This window comes from Triturus cristatus, chromosome 1_2 (assembly GCF_964204655.1).
Source record: "Triturus cristatus chromosome 1_2, aTriCri1.1, whole genome shotgun sequence".
NCBI classification, from domain to species: domain Eukaryota; kingdom Metazoa; phylum Chordata; class Amphibia; order Caudata; family Salamandridae; genus Triturus; species Triturus cristatus.
The window spans coordinates 575870978-575887259 of record NC_140580.1 but is presented as its reverse complement, the minus strand read 5'-3'; positions in this window follow the sequence as shown (position 1 = coordinate 575887259).

Here is a 16282-nt window from a genome sequence, read left to right as displayed (position 1 = left end):
TCCCTGGGAGGAGAGGGTGATGGCCATACTGCCGGTGGAGGCAGTCGAAGGATTAGGAGGACTCCGAGACCCGGGTGAGTACACAAACAACGCACCTCACATGGGGGGAACGTCATCCACAACCAAACTCACAAACAGGCACGCAACCACCCCAAGCTATTGCATGACTCAACCACACTCCATGAACACGCACATGCCACTGGCGCCACCATGCCCCATGCACCCAGCTGGACAATGTCAAGTCACAGGCCACAGAAGACACCAACACATGACACGGTAACCCGGATGGCGGGAGGGTGGGCCCAAAAAATCACATAGTGCAACTCAGAAGCAGACAACAATGCCCTCTGCCCATATGGCCTAGGTCACAGCCAGACAAACAGTGTGTCCCCACACAGGAAAGACTCGCCAGCAAATGGCGGACGCCTTGCATTAACACATGGGGGTGAAGGCACTGTTTTGCACATGACAGCAGCTAATGAACAGCCAACACTGTGAAAGAGTGGCAGCACACACCACCACAGCAGCAGCGCAGAGACACACACTACACCCAATGGGTGCCTGGAGATCAGAAACAAACTCACATCAACAAGCCAAGGGCCATTCAAAGATCTGCTAACAGTGTGTGCCCAGGAAGCTGGGCTGAGGTCACAGAGGGTGACACACAGAGGGAGGGAGAGGGGGACAGAGAGGGAGGGAGAGGGGGACAGAGAGGGGGGGAGAGGGGGACAGAGAGGGAGGGAGACACAAGAAGACGGACAGAGGGAGGAGGCTGACACACAGAGGGAGGGAGAGGGGGACAGAGAGGGAGGGAGAGGGGGACAGAGAGGGAGGGAGACACAGGAAGACGGACAGAGGGAGGAGGCTGACACACAGAGGGAGGGAGAGGGGGACAGAGAGGGAGGGAGACACAGGGAGAGCAAATCAGCCATGTGGTGTGTGGGAATGTCTGCTCGTCAGCAGGTGGACTGCGTGCATGTAGACAAGGGTGGCCAGTGCCAGCACCCCCCCTCTCCTCCATGGCAAAACACAGGGCCATGTCACAACCTGTGCACGAGCACAACGACAGCTACCTGCATCATATAAGTGTGTGGAACAACTTCATGTGCCCACGTACAGTGCAACACTGAAGGCGCCAATGCACGGCTCGCCACACCTGCCCACTCCACTGCTGACTGCAGTCACACTTGATGCAGCAAGTAAGACTGTGCCACACATAGTTAAAGGCGCCAAAGCTGTGCCCAAGGGACACACCCATGCACAAGTGCACTGTGAGTGGAATGCAAGACAGATCCAAATTCCCAGAGGAAATGTTCCAACTTTGAAACTGATGAAACATGGATGTTGCATGGACCAAAATTAACATTGTCTCTCTCACACACAGGTCAACCTCGTGGTTCACCCCCCAACACTGGGGGGAAGACTCACAGGACCCAGCTCTGCGGGAGGCCGATCCCACTGGCAGCGACGACTCTCACCACTCTGTGGACGAACCCGACCAACCTGGCCCCTCTGGTGTCCAACGACCTGCAGCACCTGCGTCAGGTACAACGGGGCCAACCACCACCCCCACTCCTGCCACATCCCAGGAGACACCCAGGATCCCTGCCCCACCACCACAAAGCAGCCAGGCTGGCCAGGAGGGACACGGTGTCCCGGGCACCCAGGAGGAGGCAGGCGACAACGCCAATGCCACCCCTCAGGGGTCCCGGAGACCCGATGTGCCCACAAGGGCAGGCCAGGTGCAAGTGGGCAGGGGTGGTGGGAGTGGAGGACGGCGGAGGCGCCAGCCTGACCAGTTGGCTGGGGAACCGGTATATTCCCATGTCCGAAACATCCTGGACACATACCGTCAGGACACCACGGGCATGGCCCAGGTTGTGTCCACCCTCAATGAGATGAAGGGGACCCTCGATGAGATTAAGACCCAGCAGGCCCAGCAACATGCAGAGCAACATGCCTGTCTACTGCAACACCAACGGAGGATGGAGGACAGACAGGCTGAGCTCGTGACGGTGTTCACGGGAATTCACAGCACACTCCGTCGGATGGCCGACAACATGGGCAACCCTCCCTGTGCCAGAAGGCGTAGAACATCACCACCCACAGGGAGGGATCAGGAGGAGGAGGAGGAAACATCCAATGGAGCATCCCAAACATCGTCACGGCCTGCTTCTGAGGGTCCCCGCAGGAGGGCGGGTCGTCCACGGAAAAGACCGTGAGGGTCGGCGCTACAGCACCATCTCCCAGGACACCTGGCCTGGCACCTGGCCCACTGGAGCAACAGCAGCACAGCATCAAAAGACATTCTCCGCCACATGGCCTTGCTGGTCACTGTCTGACCAATGTTGACAAAGACTGTGGCATGGACTCTGAGGATTTCAAATGGCAAGGACACCAACTCCCCTACTGAACTTTGGATTCCAAACACCCGGAAAGCCACTCATGTCATACCCCCCCCCCCCCCCCCCCCCCACTAAAATAAAAAGTCACACCATGAAGAGAAGATGCCTGCTGGTTGCATTATTACCTTACATGTGTCTTGTAAAGTCTAAACATGCCTGAGTTCTCTTTTGACTTCAACCATCCACACCCTGGGGCCTGAGTCTGGCACAGGACACACGGGTCACAGTGTATTAGGCAAGACAGACATGGAGCACCATACACACCCGTGATGGGCCCAACCAGCTGAGGGGGTGGCCGCACAACCGTGCCGACAGACATATTGAGTACAGCAACAGTCATGCGCAGAGGTCAGGGATCTGTCCAGTGTCCTGGGGGGCACCCAGGTATGTGTAGACAGGTGGCAGAACCATGTCCTGCAAGCTTGAGTCCGGTGGATGCAGATAATGGGGGCCTGGCCAACGTTGGATGCATGGGGATGGCACATGTCACAATACCCACACAGTCATGTACGGGTCGTACTTACACTGTTGGGGTGGGGGGTACGCTCCATGCATACACGGGTGGGGGGACGTGTCGTACGTACACTGTTGGCATGGGGGTACGCTCCTTGCATACGCGGGTGGGGGTACGTGTTGTACTTACACTGTTGGGGTGGGGGGTACGCTCCATACGTACGCGGGTGGGGGTATGTGTCGTACTTACACTGTTGGCATGGGGGTATGCTCCTTGCATATGCGGGTGGGGGTACGTGTCGTACTTCCACTGTTGGGGTGGGGGGTACGCTCCATACGTACGAGGGTGGGGGTACGTGTCGTACTTACACTGTTGGCATGGGGGGTACGCTCCTTGCATACGCGGGTGGGGGTACGTGTCATACTTACACTGTTGGGGTGGGGGGTACGCTCCTTGCATACGTTGGTGGGGGTACGTGTCGTACTTACACTGTTGGGGTGGGGGGTACGCTCCATACGTACGCGGGTGGGGGTACGTGTCGTACTTACACTGTTGGCATGGGGGAGTACGCACCTTGCATACGTGGGTGGGGGTACGTGTCGTACTTACACTGTTGGGGTGGGGGGTACGCTCCTTGCATACACGGGTGGGGGTACGTGTCGTACTTACACTGTTGGGGTGGGGGGTACGCTCCATACGTACGCGGGTGGGGGTACGTGTCGTACTTACACTGTTGGCATGGGGGAGTACGCTCCTTGCATACGCGGGTGGGGGTACGTGTCGTACTTACACTGTTGGGGTGGGGGGTATGCTCCTTGCATACGCGGGTGGGGGTACGTGTCGTACTTACACTGTTGGGGTGGGGGGTATGCTCCATGCATATGCGGGTGGGGGGACGTGTCGTACGTACACTGTTGGCATGGGGGTACGCTCCTTGCAAACGCGGGTGGGGGTACGTGTCATACTTACACTGTTGGGGTGGGGGGTACGCTCCTTGCATACGCGGGTGGGGGTACGTGTCGTACTTACACTGTTGGGGTGGGGGGTACGCTCCATGCATACGCGGGTGGGGGTACGTGTCGTACGTACACTGTTGGCATGGGGGTATGCTCCTTGCATACGCGGGTGGGGGTACGTGTCGTACTTACACTGTTGGGGTGGGGGGTACGCTCCATACGTACGCGGGTGGGGGTACGTGTCGTACTTACACTGTTGGCATGGGGGGTACACTCCTTGCATACGCGGGTGGGGGTACGTGTCGTACTTACACTGTTGGGGTGGGGGGTACGCTCCTTGCATACGCGGGTGGGGGTACGTGTCGTACTTACACTGCTGGGGTGGGGGGTACGCTCCATACGTACGCGGGTGGGGGTACGTGTCGTACTTACACTGTTGGCATGGGGGAGTACGCTCCTTGCATACGCGGGTGGGGGTACGTGTCGTACTTACACTGTTGGGGTTGGGGGTACGCTCCATGCATACGGGGTGGGGGTACGGTCCGTACATATCCGTCCCCACGCTATGTGATGCTTGTGCGGGCCGTACCCAGGCCTTTGCCACGTGGGTACGAGCCGTCCCGCCATTGATGGGGTGACGTAGGTGTGGGCGTGGTACGACTCGTACCCACGCTCTTAAGGCGTGGGTACGGGACGTACCTGTCTGGTTGTGTTGCCGGTTCACGTCGTCAAGAACTTCCGTTGTGGCGGTCGCTGGCTTAGCTGGACACGCCCCCACCCCCTCGTAGTGACCAGGGCCTGAGGGTCAGGTATGTCCAGGGCATGTGTGCTGCGTGACTTTGGTGGGGGTTTTGTGGACTGCCCCGGTCCTGCCACCCCCCCCCTTTCCCCCCTCCCTTAGTTGTTCTGACCTTCTGTGGCGTCTGCGTCGGAACCTGTAGAGGAGGTTGACTGCTATGAGGGCCGGGATGACACGTAGGTTCGGGTCCATGTCTGTCCGTCGCGTATGGGTACTCCTTGTTCGCGTCGTCCTGTCTGTCCGTCGCGTACCGGTACTCCTTGTTCGCGTCGTCCTGATTTCCCGGCAGTTTTTGGCAGCCGGAAAATATTCACCGTGCGGGATGACGTCGGTGCGAATCGTAAATTCCTGGTTCGTGAATGGCAGGCTGCGTGCGTCCCGACGTCACGTCGGCGCTTTCCCGGATCGCATTTGTACGTTTATTTTCGTCGGTCGGGGTTTTGTACGATTCGTACGGAAATGGTGTTTCCGTGCGAATCGTAATTCCATGTTTGTATATTTTGACGACCGGGTACGCGTCGGACGGAGAATATGCTCCGTCTGACGGTTCATACCCGGTTTTTACCGGATCGTGATCGGCACCTTGGTGTGCGTCTAAGCACATCACCCAGTGTGTTCTTGAGTGCTCCCATTATGCACACCACATTTGCATTTTTGTGCTCACAGTCACATGGAGGAATGTTTGAGTTTTATAGAACATTGGGCAGGAGGGACAGCGGAATACTTGGAATTCTTCTTCATATGCCTAAGCGATGCAATGAGATTCCCAATTAAAGAGGGAAGAAAACATTTCCTGTGATGTCAGTTCCTGCTTGAATGATATGTAAGGAGGCTTCTACTAGTGATAGTGGTGTCAAAGCACATTAGTTCCCTTATTTATGTTGTGTTCATCACCCATTTGCTACTATTGTCGGCCTATATTTTTGATCCTCTGCAGCTGGATACCCTGCTGGATCTCTTTTGGATTCTTCTTGCTTGACTCTTCCTCCACTCAGAGATTAGGGGAAGTTTGTTGCCTTGTTATTCATCTTTACATTCATCTACAATCAAGAGCTACAAGGCTAGTATGGAGTTTTTTTTACCCTTTCCTTATTTTCCCTCCTTTGAGGACCTCCTTAAGGAAACACCTGACACCTTTCACATGTGCTATTAAGGTGCCGATTCCGATCCTGGAAAAACCGGGTACGAACCGTCGGTCGGAGCGTTTTCTCCGTCCGACTCGTACCCGGGAAAAAAACCCTACAAACTTGCAAGTACGATTCGTACGGAAACACCATTTCCGTACGAGTCGGAAAAAACACCGACCGACTGAAAAATACATACGAATGAGATCCGGACGTGATGTCCGGACGGAGGTAGGCTTGTTTTTACGTACCAGCAAGTACGATTCGTTCCAACAGCAGTCCGGACGGCAATATTTTTACGGCACCCAAAAAGTGCCGGAAAAGCTAAGTACGCTGCGATGCCAGCGGAATAGGGGGCCCCAGCCCCCGTATGTACGCCCCGAACACCCCCCAGCCCCCCCCCGCGGAAGTACGCGCCGAACCCCCACCCGTGTATGTACGGACCGTACCCCCCGTGTATGTACCGACTGTACCCCCAGCCCCCCGTGTATGTACGAACCATACCCCCACCCGTGTATGTACGGACCATACCCCCAGCCCCCGTGTATGTACGGACCGTACCCCCGTGTATGTACGGACCATACCCCCCCGTGTATGTACGGACCGTACCCCCAGCCCCCCGTGTATGTACGGACCGTACCCCCACCCGTGTATGTACGGACCGTACCCTCCGTGTATGTACGGACCGTACCCCCACCCGTGTATGTACGGACCGTACCCCCACCCGTGTATGTACGGGCCGAACCCCCGTGTATGTACGGACCGTACCCCCAGCCCCCCGTGTATGTACGGACCGTACCCCCACCCGTGTATGTACGGACCGTACCCCCCCATGTATGTACGGACCGTACCCCCACCCGTGTATGTATGGAGCGTACCCCCGTGTATGTACGGACCGTACCCCCACCCGTGTATGTACGGACCGTACCCCCCGTGTATGTACGGACCGTACCCCCAGCCCCCCGTGTATGTACGGACTGTACCTCCACCCGTGTATGTACGGACCGTACCCCCACCCGTGTATGTACGGGCCGAACCCCCGTGTATGTACGGACCGTACCCCCAGCCCCCCGTGTATGTACGGACCGTACCCCCACCCGTGTATGTACGGACCGTACCCCCCCATGTATGTACGGACCGTACCCCCACCCGTGTATGTATGGAGCGTACCCCCGTGTATGTACGGACCGTACCCCCACCCGTGTATGTACGGACCGTACCCCCCGTGTATGTACGGACCGTACCCCCAGCCCCCCGTGTATGTACGGACTGTACCTCCACCCGTGTATGTACGGAGCGGACGCGCTGGGGGTCCGCTCCGTACATACACGGGTGGGGGTACAGTCCGTACATACACGGGGGTACGGTCCGTACATACACGGGGGGGCTGGGGGTCCGCTCCGTACATACACGGGGGGCTGGGGGTACGGTCCTTACATACACGGGTGGGGGTTCGGCGCGTACTTCCGCGGAGGGGCTGGGGGTTCGGCGTGTACATACGGGGGCTGGGGGGGGTTCGGCGCGTATGCGGGCACATGTCTCCATGGTTTCTATGGGAGTTCGGTCCGTACGGTGTTTTTTCCATGCAGTTGTAACATCGGACGCCCGGTACGGTTCGTACTTGCGCGCTCGGACTTGAGTTTTCACATTTGTACGTAAAATCGTCCGGGGACGTGTAGGAAACGTTTTCCGACCCGAGGATGTGTGGGGGAATTTTCCCAATACGATTCGTATGGACTTTTTCCCATACGAATCGTACTTGCCAGTTTGTACGGTACTTGTACGATTCGTACGGAAAAAAATCCGGATACGATTCGTACGGGGACATTTTTGCCAGGATCGGAATCGGCCCCTATGTGTATGGTGGCACCCTGGCGACTGGGAGGAATACTCCTTTTGTTGGGCAATCATGAAGGTAATTAAACCGACCTTCTCAGCATCCATTCCTTGACACCCATCTAGGCTAGATGCATACTGAGACCCTTTGTCAAAATGTATTTTCAGTTGTTTCATAAAGTTGAAGGGCAGATGAAAATTAGCCTCCTCTCGTGCAACCTCTGATAGATCGCGTGGAGATTTCTCCAAGCTTTCACTTTTAGCATCTGTATTCAGCCCCAGCATACCCTTTGAGTTTCCGCTCACTTTATCAATGCACCTATGTATACATTTATTTATCCTTTCCTTCATACCCATTGAGGATACATATATCGATTTTCGTGCCAACCAATTTTTAAATCTACTAGTTTTATTTTCTAAACCCTTTTAATTTGCTGAAATGTCTGTTTACCTTGGTGTCAAAAATATTTATAACACAGCTATAGGTTTATGTTTTATTCAAAATTATGCCAAACTGAATTATTGGTCGGTCACAGCAGATAGAGATCTAGAGATACAAAAATGGCATACACCTGATCCTTTAAATCTGACACATCCATGATGTGATCCTTGAGTAGTTGGGTATGTAGACATTGATCATTTGGCAGAGTATTTGAAAGTTATCATCTAGTCACTCATATTCTATCTTTTGGGAACTGCAACCCACCTTGACATGCATAAGCTTGACTTGGGTGTTGCTGCAGCACAGAAACAGCAAACATCTCAGTTGTCGATGAGTCCCTAAGAATTTTCCCCTTCTTCTTAGTGCTAATAGATCAATCTCAAACTTTGGAAACTTGTGGGCATCATGATCTCCTTATGCTTCTCTACTCATATGAGCTTTGAGGACATAATCTTGCAGTAACTTTTGCCATTTATACGCAATCAACATCAATTCCTCCAAGTAAGCACCTCCTGCCGTGTTACCAATAATCTCCAAGCTCTACTTAGAGTGTTTTTTGGATCCTCATTGCTGGCCATGAAATTCATATCTTGGTGATACCTACCTCTCTATGTAGATGCCTCAAGTTGGAGATGTTTGACACTTCAAGACTTGTTTCTTGTACATCTAATCCTGAACGTCCAGTGCTCACTTAAAAGTCAACAAAATAGAATGTGTGCCCAGGGCAAACAGCTTTGTTCAACCATTATACCACCTATCTAAAAGCATGCACATGACCCTCTAAAAAGACAGCGATACTTAAAGCTCAAATTCAGATATTTGACATACGTGTGTAGGACAGTAGAAGGAAATATAAGCAAAACACTCCATAAATGGGTAGAACTCTTGTTCATTGATAGTTTGAATTAATATTGTAGAAATTATTAAATACATGATTCAGTAATAAACAAAACCCAGTCATTTTATCAAAGCCACAAAAATGTTTGGTGAAATTGTTTAATTAAAGAAGGTAATTATCTATATTCTTTATTCCTTAGTACACTTTGCCAAGTGGTATCAGCTTGCTTTACATTACAACAAAACCCTTCTTCAGGAGAAATACAATCACTTTTAATATCACAAATGTAGAATTGAAAACACAAAGGTAATACAGTATCATACCCCCGAAAGTATAATAGTAATAAACAAAAATTGTCATCCTTTAATACCGCTACTGTGAAATATCTGAACTTATGCCAATTGATTAGAATTTGTGTTTTCTTTAAAGTAGTTCACCACGGAGGGCCTAAAACCATTGACACTTGCGTACAAGAGCCAAAATGATAACCCTATCTTACCTATATTTCTTAAGCAGCCAATTCTCCTTTCCTCTTCCAATTGTGTTTGCATCAATTTTTTATGTCATACTACTTACCACACAAGAACACTAAATTACCTAGAATTCCATGTACTGGTTGCACAATACTCATCATTTGTGAAAACCATTGGGATTTACTTCTTTTTCCTGTCAGAACAACAGCCTATTGAAAGTACAATGACAGGAGTTCAATCATTCGATAGAAAATGCAATTTAAAATATAATATGTTTGAAATCAAGGTAGATATAAATTTAAAGAAAATAATTGAAGTCCCATTTTTAATTCAACTCTTTGGAGGCTCTAGTTTGCCCGCTAAGCCAATAACTTTCTTCCCGCAGGAATGCTTTCTTTCTATCGCCTTGGATTTATTTTGTTTATTGATGAAATCCATTACTTGAAAATACATTGGCTGGTGTTGTGGTGAAACTCATTGAAGTAGTTCGTTACCAGAGGCTTTTCATTATGGTGTTTTATGTTTCTGCTCTAAAAAATCGTATTTTTATTTTTCCTACATGTCTTACCCATATATAAAAGTCCACGTGGGCCTTTAATGATATAAATACAAAACAGTGAAATGCAAATAGCATAAATTCTCAGTTTGATTTTCTCCCTCATTCTCTTGAGACTGATTCCCAAACGGCATTGTTATATCAAAGCCAAAATCCCTTCAAGGTGCTCTTAAGTGCCCTCTGATTGGTGATGTATATGTCAAGGAGCGTGAAAGAATGAAATAGAATGAAAAGATCCTCCTTGAGTTAACTTTTGAGAGGACACAAACTGGCTTGTATGTTCAACCATCACCCATGTCTTAGTGACTTGTGATCGTTAGTGTTCCTGACGTGATTGATAGCAATTGGTTGGAGTAAGATGCAACTCTCTAGTTTTATTGTATTCTACATGTACTCTGAGGCTCTGATTCACAAACTGAAATTTGTACATAAAGCAGTACTACAGTTATACTACTCATGTAACATAACGTGCAATTCACAATCCTACTGCTGGAGACCTCTGCCTCCTCCTTTCCTTTAGTTTTTGGGCAGAGATATTGCCACGGTAGAGTAGGTATATGAATTAGTAGTAAATGTGGGCAGGACTGCAGATGGTGTGAAAATGGGGATTCATTTCTACTATATTTATTTATTTATTTATTTTTATTTATTTGAGTTTTATATAGTGTTAGACCCAGAGGTATCAGAGCGCTTTACATAAGGATCCACAAAATTAAAGAATTACATCAGTTACAAGTTACATCAGTTACAAGAAAAACATTTCAAGAGCATCGGAAGACAAAATAAATGGAGCTTAGAAGGGAATGGGGGTGGGGTAAAGGTGTAGGAGGGAGAAAGGAGGGAGATAGGTTGGATGGAGAGACGAAGGAAAGTCTGCCCAAAGTCCGGATGGGTAGAGGACGACCGAGGGGGAAGTCCACAGCCTATCGCCTCTATAGCTATTAGGTAGCTCCACCGGGCATCAGTCAAGGGGCTAGGTCTCAATGAGAAAACAATTAGAGAGCAAAGAGGAGGGATTAATTGAGTGTAAAGGAGAAAGTGGGTGGAGTAAAGGGGTAAGAGGGAGAGTACGACGGAGAGACAAAGTAAGGTCTGCCCAATATCCGGCTGGGTAGGTGACGGTCGAAGGGGTATCCCACAGCCCATCTCCTCTATAGCTATCAAGTAGCATCGGGCATCGGCCAAAAAGCTAGTTCACCACGGTCAGAGATAGGTTCAAGATTCGGTATCCTGTAGTGTAGGCCGGATGGGGTATGTGTCCGAGGTCTCCGTTTTTTTCTCAGAGGAGTAGCACGACGTGGTAGGGAACATTGTGGCAGCCATGTTGGGGTCAGGCAATGGATTAACAGGTAGTAAGAGGGAGGGCTTAAAAACTTGCTTGCCAAAAAAATCATGGTGGCCCTCATGCCCCTCATTACAGACCTGACCTTGAGGAGCATTCATAGAAAGTCCTGTGTATCAGTAGCTCCCTTGCAGAAATGAGCGCTGACTCAATCCCAAGGCAGCAGATGTTACCCCGACACAGGCTATAGGGACTGATGGTTGATAAGGAGATCTCGTTTTAGAAACAGGTGCTGACCTGAGAGTTCGTACTACCACTCCCAGATTGCACCATGTAGCATACTTGGCGCTGTCTCACATCGATTTGTAGCCATAATTTGAAGCACGAAGCAAAGATATTAGGATCCACGGACAACCGCAAAACAGACCAAGAAACACAGTCTTTAGGATCCTCACATTGCTTGCATCTAGGAAGCTCAGCAGGATTCTCGTGACCCCCTTTCCTTGCATTGCATAGTTCCATCAGACTAACGATCAGCGCATGATAACAAGCGCTGCCATCACAGTGTCAGGCATCAACCAAGTCTGGGTCAACCCATACATAAAGGGCAGAGTAACGACACCCCAATAATAGCTGGAAGTCAGATGGGGTTCCAAGAAGCTAACCTCAAAAAAGAAAAGATACGCTATGCAGTTGCAGGCGTTCATGAGGTTTAATATTCACAGCGTGCCCGAACCGCCATTTTAAAGTCAGGCAGCGTTCGGGAGAAAAAGCTCCGCTTCCGCAAAGGAATCGATTTCACAATGTAAATACCTTGCTGCAGACAGAACAAAGAATGTAGGTATCCATGCAGTTGCAATCCCAGAACTTTAGTGGCATACCAGCGCGCTCGGAGGTCTGGAGCGGGAGCACTCGTGATCTGCCATTTTGTGTATTTCTTTACGTTCCGAAGCAGGAATGCTTTAAAGATCACAGCCGAACACGCATTCCAAATTCACCAACATTTGCGTTCACGGAAGCAGCCGACCCTCGTCTTACGATTACTTGCGCTCTGTGTTGGTTTCAAGCACCGTAGCTCTGGAACCACCTCATTTAGGCTCCGTTCGAGGTAGAGAGATATGATCAACCAAACCAGTTATGGAAGGGGTTAAGAACAATTTAAGGAAGTGTTTGGGAGCGATATGCACAAAACACAAAATAATAAGCGAATTGTAATTGCACTTCTAAAGTTACTATAGCCCTAAAGGTGTCAACAAAGGCTCAAGTGTATTCAAGCTTCGCCTGTAAAGTAGCCACAAAAGTACACAAAAAGCAAGAAGCAAAACGGACAGGCAATTAAAATAGCACTTCACAGGAACTGATGTTAAATAAATTAAATTAGTTCAACATGTAAAATCATACATACTTTTTTAAATGATAGAGTATTACATATAATTATTAAGCACTTTAAAAAAAATTAACTTTTCAATTGTTTTAAAAAAAAGTTACAAAATTCTCTTGATTAAATATGCACCTATTAACTGATTTTCCTAAATATTAAATAAAAACATTTTGAATTATTGTTAATATTAATATATTGGCATTAATTTATTGTTTAATAAACATTTAATTTGCTGAGTTATTGTGTATAAAACATTATTTCATTATTTCCACCTATTTATTTTTTAAATAACAAGCTTTATTAAATTTGCCTAGAATTTCCCAGAGGTAGGTCTCCACCCCAGTGGTAGAGATCTCCATCAACAAGTGAAAAGCTGCTAGTAGTAACTTTACACTTGTTAATTTTGTTGAAGGAGGCTTTACCCCCCTCGTTTGAAGGTTTGGAGTCAGGTGAGTCTGCACCTAGGTGTAAATCTTTACTTGGAAATTGTGATTAGCAAAAAAGTGGAGTTACACCCAAGTGTAGGAGCAAATATACACAGGTATATTTACATTTGTGAATGGTCTGGGTGTCCATTTAGATGTGGACCCTTCTGCTGAGAATCTTTCCCTAGAGACTGGTCTCCTTTCACAAATTTTCAGCCATGATGGGATTCAGATCCTCGAGTTTTCTAGTTTTGCCTGACTCTAGTAACCTAGGAGATCCCATTTTTGTCTTCATTTTTCCATTCCAGTCTGTGCCTTCCCAATAGAGATCTAGAGATACAAAAATGGCATACACCTGATCCTTTAAATCTGACACATCCATGATGTGATCCTTGAGTAGTTGGGTATGTAGACATTGATCATTTGGCAGAGTATTTGAAAGTTATCATCTAGTCACTCATATTCTATCTTTTGGGAACTGCAACCCACCTTGACATGCATAAGCTTGACTTGGGTGTTGCTGCAGCACAGAAACAGCAAACATCTCAGTTGTCGATGAGTCCCTAAGAATTTGCCCCTTCTTCTTAGTGCTAATAGATCAATCTCAAACTTTGGAAACTTGTGGGCATCATGATCTCCTTATGCTTCTCTACTCATATGAGCTTTGAGGACATAATCTTGCAGTAACTTTTGCCATTTATACGCAATCAACATCAATTCCTCCAAGTAAGCACCTCCTGCCGTGTTACCAATAATCTCCAAGCTCTACTTAGAGTGTTTTTTGGATCCTCATTGCTGGCCATGAAATTCATATCTTGGTGATACCTACCTCTCTATGTAGATGCCTCAAGTTGGAGATGTTTGACACTTCAAGACTTGTTTCTTGTACATCTAATCCTGAACGTCCAGTGCTCACTTAAAAGTCAACAAAATAGAATGTGTGCCCAGGGCAAACAGCTTTGTTCAACCATTATACCACCTATCTAAAAGCATGCACATGACCCTCTAAAAAGACAGCGATACTTAAAGCTCAAATTCAGATATTTGACATACGTGTGTAGGACAGTAGAAGGAAATATAAGCAAAACACTCCATAAATGGGTAGAACTCTTGTTCATTGATAGTTTGAATTAATATTGTAGAAATTATTAAATACATGATTCAGTAATAAACAAAACCCAGTCATTTTATCAAAGCCACAAAAATGTTTGGTGAAATTGTTTAATTAAAGAAGGTAATTATCTATATTCTTTATTCCTTAGTACACTTTGCCAAGTGGTATCAGCTTGCTTTACATTACAACAAAACCCTTCTTCAGGAGAAATACAATCACTTTTAATATCACAAATGTAGAATTGAAAACACAAAGGTAATACAGTATCATACCCCCGAAAGTATAATAGTAATAAACAAAAATTGTCATCCTTTAATACCGCTACTGTGAAATATCTGAACTTATGCCAATTGATTAGAATTTGTGTTTTCTTTAAAGTAGTTCACCACGGAGGGCCTAAAACCATTGACACTTGCGTACAAGAGCCAAAATGATAACCCTATCTTACCTATATTTCTTAAGCAGCCAATTCTCCTTTCCTCTTCCAATTGTGTTTGCATCAATTTTTTATGTCATACTACTTACCACACAAGAACACTAAATTACCTAGAATTCCATGTACTGGTTGCACAATACTCATCATTTGTGAAAACCATTGGGATTTACTTCTTTTTCCTGTCAGAACAACAGCCTATTGAAAGTACAATGACAGGAGTTCAATCATTCGATAGAAAATGCAATTTAAAATATAATATGTTTGAAATCAAGGTAGATATAAATTTAAAGAAAATAATTGAAGTCCCATTTTTAATTCAACTCTTTGGAGGCTCTAGTTTGCCCGCTAAGCCAATAACTTTCTTCCCGCAGGAATGCTTTCTTTCTATCGCCTTGGATTTATTTTGTTTATTGATGAAATCCATTACTTGAAAATACATTGGCTGGTGTTGTGGTGAAACTCATTGAAGTAGTTCGTTACCAGAGGCTTTTCATTATGGTGTTTTATGTTTCTGCTCTAAAAAATCGTATTTTTATTTTTCCTACATGTCTTACCCATATATAAAAGTCCACGTGGGCCTTTAATGATATAAATACAAAACAGTGAAATGCAAATAGCATAAATTCTCAGTTTGATTTTCTCCCTCATTCTCTTGAGACTGATTCCCAAACGGCATTGTTATATCAAAGCCAAAATCCCTTCAAGGTGCTCTTAAGTGCCCTCTGATTGGTGATGTATATGTCAAGGAGCGTGAAAGAATGAAATAGAATGAAAAGATCCTCCTTGAGTTAACTTTTGAGAGGACACAAACTGGCTTGTATGTTCAACCATCACCCATGTCTTAGTGACTTGTGATCGTTAGTGTTCCTGACGTGATTGATAGCAATTGGTTGGAGTAAGATGCAACTCTCTAGTTTTATTGTATTCTACATGTACTCTGAGGCTCTGATTCACAAACTGAAATTTGTACATAAAGCAGTACTACAGTTATACTACTCATGTAACATAACGTGCAATTCACAATCCTACTGCTGGAGACCTCTGCCTCCTCCTTTCCTTTAGTTTTTGGGCAGAGATATTGCCACGGTAGAGTAGGTATATGAATTAGTAGTAAATGTGGGCAGGACTGCAGATGGTGTGAAAATGGGGATTCATTTCTACTATATTTATTTATTTATTTATTTTTATTTATTTGAGTTTTATATAGTGTTAGACCCAGAGGTATCAGAGCGCTTTACATAAGGATCCACAAAATTAAAGAATTACATCAGTTACAAGTTACATCAGTTACAAGAAAAACATTTCAAGAGCATCGGAAGACAAAATAAATGGAGCTTAGAAGGGAATGGGGGTGGGGTAAAGGTGTAGGAGGGAGAAAGGAGGGAGATAGGTTGGATGGAGAGACGAAGGAAAGTCTGCCCAAAGTCCGGATGGGTAGAGGACGACCGAGGGGGAAGTCCACAGCCTATCGCCTCTATAGCTATTAGGTAGCTCCACCGGGCATCAGTCAAGGGGCTAGGTCTCAATGAGAAAACAATTAGAGAGCAAAGAGGAGGGATTAATTGAGTGTAAAGGAGAAAGTGGGTGGAGTAAAGGGGTAAGAGGGAGAGTACGACGGAGAGACAAAGTAAGGTCTGCCCAATATCCGGCTGGGTAGGTGACGGTCGAAGGGGTATCCCACAGCCCATCTCCTCTATAGCTATCAAGTAGCATCGGGCATCGGCCAAAAAGCTAGTTCACCACGGTCAGAGATAGGTTCAA